Here is a 7,845-nt window from a genome sequence, read left to right on the forward strand (position 1 = left end):
ATGGTTAATTCACTTACTATGTTAACCATTCCTTGTGAAAGGTATATGCCAAGAAAAACTAAGACATAATATAATAAGAAACTAAAAGGTCCAAAGTCTTCAAAATCATGCAGAGTAGAAAAATCTATTCATCTCACTTTAAGTTTTGCATGTCTTCAGCAACACTGATAATAAAAAGGTATTTAAAAAGCATTTACATGTACACAGAATTTTGCTAGGTATTTTCTTGAATGAAGACTTTAAAAACTAAAGAGATAAAACAATTGAGACAGGACAGACCTAAATTAAAAATCTTCTTGAATCAACTAAGAAAATAAAACAACAGCATTGTCTTAACATCTAAAAGATCATATAAAACATTTTGATAGCACTGCTCATCTTGACAGTATTAAGGTTTGCATTCTTAAGTGACCTACTAGAAGCACAGTTTGAGATTACTGAAAACCTGCAAAATGAAATTTGAACATGATTCACCCACCTTGTGATTAAATTTGGCTAGAATTACTAGAGTCATAATCATACATGAATATACATTTTTATTAAAATATAAGATTTTAAATGAAAAGAATTAGCTAATTCAGAGACCTGCTGACTCTCCATCATCATCTCTTTCAACATGCTGGACACATTAAGGTAGAAATATTCATTCTCTTAGTCAGAACATTCAGGTATATTCAAATCCTTTAACATTAGGGAGTTTAGAGTCAGAGGTGAAATGTAATGAATAGATCACTCCACTGGGTATATCCAGAGGCCTGTAAATTGTGTATGTGACCTTTCAGAGAATAAGTTCTCCGAGTAAGTGGTACACTTACTTGATTAAGGACAGAATTTCAAATTTAATGCTATCATTTTTTTGTGAGTAGAATTAAATTTAATGCCATATGAATATAAATTTTATTATTTAATTGTCGTCTTTCACAAGAACCGTGCCTTTCATTTTATAAAGAAAGGAGGAAAGAATAACAGACATGGTAGCAATAATTTACATGAAAAGCTAAGGCCACTTAAATTTATACCACTGCTGATGTTTCTTCACAAAGTCTTTAAAGGAAAAAAGATGCCCTAATAAAACAAATCTTTGCATGCACAAATTCTGTGTGCCTCATTCAGACCTGTAACTCTCTGTGGGGACATTTTGACTATTTTCATTTTCTCAGTACTAAACTGAAATAAAGTTACAGATTAGTTAATAAAGATATTCATGTTATATGAGGGTAGACAGAAGAATCTATTGCCTATGCATTAAACTAGAGATATTTTGTAGTATTTGAGAGTCGTGTTTTTGTTTTTGTCTTGGATGACACATTAACACACTAGAACTGATACCCCGATTTGTCCACTTTCATCAGACTTATTCCATTTTTGCACTGATTTTCACTCGAAGATCCTTACAGAGACTTTTGGAGGTGGCAATGGTTAGAGGGGAGTGTTGGTGAATTATTTGCAGGCCACTCACATTCTGCTTCACTCAGAGAAGTGGATATTTCTCAAGTGGGCACAGTGTCAGTTTTTACTTGAATAAAGGGACCTGTGGTTAAGTACATAAATAAGTAAAAAATGAAAACCACTGCTTCAGTTAAGAAAAGGCATTAAAGTTATAAGATTATGAACAGCAAAATAAAAGTGATCACCTAGAGAAAACCCTAAAGATGCAGTCTGATACCCCTGTAAGTTGAAAATATTTCTGAAATAAAGATGATCCCATCAAAATTTAAACTCGCCTCTAGAAATACATGATGTAGTCCTTATTAGTTGGTTCAACATAAATGTGTAGATTTGAGATTCATAAACAGCATTCAGGCTTAAAACAAACAAGCCAGCCAATAAAACAAAACAAAAAAACACCCTGTAAAACTGATAACTTCTAACAATGGATAAGTCTTAAAAAGTAAAGGAAAATTCTACATGTGAGTTAAGTATTAAAAAGATCTAGTCATAACATTTGGGAAGCATTCCAGAGTATCAGTTTCTCCAAATTAGTCATTTGCCACCAACTTTCATGATTTTGGCTATTTCAGCCAAGCATACATTCACTGATTTTTTTAACACATTTCTTTAAATAGGTGCTGGTGCTTTTTAAAATTATTTTTCATTTCAATACTATTCTGGCCTTGTCTTAAACAATATTATCCATGAACATATAGGTTTAAAGTGAAATTTAGTATATTTTCTCTAATATTCTTAGAAATAAATACATAACTAATAATATAAAAATAAAATGGTTTTTTGGGGTGCTACCTAAATGAATTCATATATGACTGGTATGAGCAACTGTCTAACACAGCTCTTAAGGATAAGGGATCTGGGGTCAGACTGCAGAGTTGCGATCCTGGCTCTACTCTACTGCATGACTAGGTCTCAGTTTCCTCATCTGTAAAATGGGAATAATAAAAGTACCCAATGTATGGCATAGTTGAGAAGATGAAAATCAACTAATTCACATGAATACTTTAAAGTGTTTTTCATAAAGTAAATCCTCAGTAAATGTCAGCTATGATGTTATGATGATGACAAGGACTGATGACAATGATGATTACTTAGAAAAATTACAATTATAAAAAAACTAAACTGGCAATTTTTATTTTAAAATATACTTTAAGATACAAAACATGTAATAAAATGTACTTCAGATATTAAATTTCAAGATGGCTATTCTCTATTGGTTGAATTAAACTTCACTTTTAAAGTATTCAAATGTGATCAGAGTAATCTGACTTTACCTAAAAATTCCAATCTAAAAAAAAAATCTACTTGTGAAAAATGATAATAAAAATCTTAACATGATAATATAAGTCTTTCTCTCATGGCCCAGAAGTATACTAAAATAAATTTACTTACTGTATATAAACAAAAGCTTTAAAATAGGACTATACTGTATTAAAATGTTTCATATGGGAAAAAAATCAGAATGCCTTGCATTTTAATACAGTGTTATTCTTTATCAGCCATGCACTAAAATCTCAGGGTGAGGAAAGGGCCAGACCAATGCTGAAAGGTTTCAAATATCAAACTATACTATTATGTCAGTTCCCTGAGATCAATTAGCACCTTTCAATGACAGAAAAGGTTACAGTGAGACTCAGAGGTGCACTCCCTGAAATTATTTTAAACCATCACACAAATGTGGTTTTGATAACCCAAAACGGTTTCTATTTTTAAATTAATCTGTTTCATCTCTTTTTCTGAAAGATGAAAAAGGAGTTAGGGAAGTCAAGATAGCAGTATTCATTCTCAATATCTCTCTACTAGTAAAAAACATTGATGGGGACCTTATAAGAACCACAAACTTTCAAGAGCAAATCTGTGTATCGCGAAGGTACATATTAATGTGCAGTGCCACGAGCAATATTAGGTGACAGTAATGTTTACAAAGCCTTCAAACTTAAAAGCAATCGAAGTTGTTTGCACCGCTTTTGAATATGTGATTCTCGCATATTTTCTTCCACTCAAATTCAAGCTAAATGACGCCAAGTTCAGCTCCATGTAAAATATAATGAATATTCAGTGTTCCCCACATTAAAACACATCTAACTGCAAAATGAAGCATTACACATACTCCAATTAAATACACATTCCATCTCACCCACCTCTAGAATAAAGGCCTGAAAGAGCATGTCATTTCTTAGTTCACTGGGAAAAATTCATGAGAGAAGCAGGTATAATGCAACCTCATCCTATTCCTCCTTGGTGTTGATTTCATTCACCTAGTAACCATTGTAATGAAATCCCCCAACTGTATTTCTGAATACAGTTACTTTAAGATCCTCTACAGGGAGACACATAAGAGTTTAGAATATGTAAGAATAATATCCATTTGTAAAAGAAACTGTCATGATTATATTTTCACTGAAAAAATAACAAGGTGTTTGATAGAGGTTTGTTCAGCTCTTCAATGAGAAGATTCTTCTTTTGATAGCATGCTTTTCTGTTTGTTTCTTAAATGAGTGATCTGAAATATTTACAACCAGACAGTACCTAATTTTAGGTTTTAAGTGCTTTAACAGCTCCATGAAATATGATCAGCAGCTGCAATACAGAACTATGGTGAATAAACTTCTTATTAAGGGGAGCCTGTTTCTACTAAATGTTCGGTGTTCCTGCATTTACCTAATAGAAAAAAAAAGATAATGACAAAACATAATAAATACTTGCACTCTTAAATTACTTAACACTTCACTAAGTCTTGAAAAGGATTATCTCCCCTCTTCTTGAATTCTGCATAAAAAGTTCCTTTGGGTGAAAAATGATTAATTTTATTATTTCAGAGTTAGAATGTGAACTTTCCAACATTCAAACTTTTCATAACAATAGTTATAGTTTTTCTAATATTCTATTTTTCTAAAAATTCTGGATAATTCAATCACAGTGCATAAATTTTTAAAAATGAAATACCAAGCCACACAAATATATTTTTAGACATGGCATCAGTCATTTAGAGCTTGCAACAGAGATTGAAAACATGAAACTGGACACTCTATTTCCCGTGGGTATGTAAAATTTATTTACACCCCAAATCACAATATAAATAAAAAGGAAACTCAGAAATGGAGAACTTTTTTTTTAACTCAAAGAGGCTTTTTAAAAAGAAAAAGTATAGCAAAATGACAAACTACTCATCTGTTAGTCGCTCCTCAAAAAGGAAACTTTAGTGCAAAGATAATTTTTTTCAAATAGCTTCTACAAATCCTCTCTAATGGAGTATCTCTATATTTGTAAATAAGAATGATTGTCTTGAACAATTTATTTTTATACAAATCTTAGAGTATTTTTAATTTTTGAATTTGAACGTATTTGAAATAAATATTAGCTATGAATATATACATACACATAAAACTTTTCATTTTGTAAAGGAAAAATTAAGTTTCTAGTATCCAATAAAATAAATACTTACTAGTAAATAAAATAATCAAGTAAATTTTTTTATGTGTTACATTTGTGAAACAACCTCTAATTATGATGGCCTTAAAATGTTGAAGGATACTATTTTCAGGAAATTAACAAAAGAAAACAGGCTTTTGAAGCCCACATTGATTTTAGACCTTCACTTATTATAAAAGACAAGGATATACCCCTAATAATCAGGGGGAGAAAGGAACAGTTTCCATGTAATCTAATCACGTTACTTTCAAAGCTGTAACAGTCAAAGGTTTTAACTTTCTAGTAGTCATTTCCAAAAATTGGTTTAACTCTGAATGACTTACAACTTTTAATCAGGTGGAACAAACTATTTTTATGGTTTATAATAACAATAAAAATGGATGCAGTTATATCTGCACTTGGTATTGTTGCCATAAATACTATACTCTGGCAGTCTAGCTCGACACAAAAGTTTGTCTCTTGTTACCACTGCTACTTATTTCTTGGGATAATGCTACTTTTTTAAATACACAAATGCCTTTAAATGCAGTCTCCTAAAACGCACTATACCACGTATCAAATATTTTGTTCTAGGATCCTCTCCGCGTCCCTTTTCCCAGTTTTTAATTTTTGGGCTAAGAGCTGGCCAGAAAAATATTTTAAAAGAAAAAGGTGGGGGGCATATTTCTACTTGAGAAGTTCTACCCGGGAGAGGTTATCAAGCACAATCCTTGTTCTATTAAAAAATAAAAACCAAAAGAACCCATCGGACAAAAAAATTATCGTCAACTTTCAATACTGTCAGTCACCTAGTGTAAATGAAACTTCAGAAGCTGTTGAAGGGGATCCCGCGGTTGTTAAACTCTCCTAAGACTCCCACCCAAGTCCCGCAGGAGCTCCGCACTGAAAATGACAAACGCCCCGAGGGTGCAAAAAGCGGCCGCTGATGAGAAGAGGAACAGAATGCTACATTGGAGAAGATATGTTTCGCTCCATCAGTTACGTTGATCCCAGGGTGCCAAGCCAAAAGGGGTAAGGGAGAAAGAAAACTGTTAAGTATGAGCTCTTAATGTGAAACCTAACCTGTTGGTTCTCTTAGGTATCAGATTTTGGAAGTGTCTGTAATGACAGCCAGGAAAGCAAATTAATGGCCAACGGCCCACTGGGTTTGAACACGAGACTCCTGTTACCTCCTCACAGATCAAGTACACAACACACACGCACACGGAGGAACTCCACGTGGAACTGCTCTGAAACCAAAACACACGCCTCGTCTCTCTTCTGCACCTTGGCAGAAAGGGCCGAGGAACCTGCACCTTCCCCCATTGCCCTCGGGTTAGGATTCATGAATGATTCTGACGGCTCGGTAGTGCAGGGGAGAGGCGCAGGGGCGAAGGGGGAGAAAACATCCTCCCCCCCACACACACAGTCACCCAAAGCACAAACCCCATAGGCTTCAAAGGAAAGAGAAAGAGAGGTGGGCGGTGAGGGGCGACACCACAACCCCAACTAGGAAAGAGATGACAAAAATTAAAATGCGCTCTCCAGTTTTGCCACCACTCTGCCAAGGGACGTCGTCGGCAAATTCCCTACTAGCTCCAAGCTGTTCCGAATAACGTATACAAAGAAATAAATATTTTTAAAATGCTGGTAAACGAAAGTTCTGGCTGCTGTGTGGCGTAAAATAAAGCAAGCACACACACGGTCTACTTCTAAATCCCGCTTAACGACGCTAAAACAGCGAACCGCTTGCAGTCCCACAATCACCCCCCGGACCCAGCAGGCTTTGAAACGAGAGAAAACCTGCTCTCCCGGCCAGGTCCCTCCATTCGGAGAAGTTATAATCCCTCCATGGCATCCGCGTCCCGAGCCAATGAACGCGACTCCTCTGACAAGGCGCCTCTAATTTCACGGACCCTGGCATACTGCAGGAAACGTTCAACCACGCCACATAAAAACTATTAAAGTGGGATGGCCGCAGTTTAAGAGCCCGGTTCGTGCCCGGAGATTAGAGCACAAGCACTGAACGTACACACGCTCTCAGCGTCGTGAAAACCTCAGGCGCCCGGGGCCCTCCACCGGACCCCAGTCAGCATCCTTGCGCCTGGCTTACCGAGGGGGTCATCACAAAGTAATAAATGTCACAGGAAGGATGGAGGGGAGACCCCGGGACACGCTCCTCTGCGAGACAGGGGCGGAGTGCAGGTAGGGAGCCGCACACCGGCTTTTGCGCCTGCTCCACCGCGGCCCCACAAGCCGCACGCAGGCTCCGAACGGACCTTCCGGACGCCGGGCGTGCTCCAGCGCACAGGGCACCCCTGCAGTCCTAGCGGCCCGAGCCCTTGGGCGTGAGGCACTCCGTTTGCGAGCGCCCGCGGGGACCCAGGCGCCCACACCCTGTCCCGCTAGGCACCCCCCGTCCCCAGGTCTCGGAGCCCCTCGTGGAGCCGCGCGCACTTTCCCGTGGAGTTTACGGGCCCCTTAAACCTAAACCCCGTGGGCTGGCCCCAGGACGGGTGTCGGAAAAAGGGGCACTCACCTCCTGCTGTCCCAACCACCTCGGGATCCCGAAGTTCAAGTGTCTGTCCCAGTAGCGGATCCGTACGTCCGTATTTAGGAATTTACTCCCGTTCCTTCCAGTGTCGAAGTCTCCCCTTCGTGCTGTGCCTCTGGTGAAAACAGGACATCCCCTTCGGTTACCCCCCAACAAATAGCGTACACAAGTCGGGGAGAAACGGGGCGGGGGGACAAGCCGGCTCCGAGGGGGAGGAGGAAAGGAGAGGAGCCAAAACTGTGGACTGAGGATGGGGGGGCCGGGGAGGGGGTAAGTAGAAGAAAAGAAAAAGAGAGCGCGCGCCTAGCCACCGCAGTCGTCTCTCCCTGGCTTTTCCCAAAGCTCTGTGCCCCTCCGAAAGGGGAGAGACAACTTCACGTGGACGGGCTCGAAGTTTTGCGCGGAAGCCGGGAGCGGCGGAGCGTGCGCCC

The sequence above is a fragment of the Pteropus alecto genome, unplaced genomic scaffold (assembly GCF_000325575.1).
Source record: "Pteropus alecto unplaced genomic scaffold, ASM32557v1 scaffold185, whole genome shotgun sequence".
In the NCBI taxonomy this organism is placed as follows: Eukaryota; Metazoa; Chordata; class Mammalia; order Chiroptera; family Pteropodidae; genus Pteropus; species Pteropus alecto.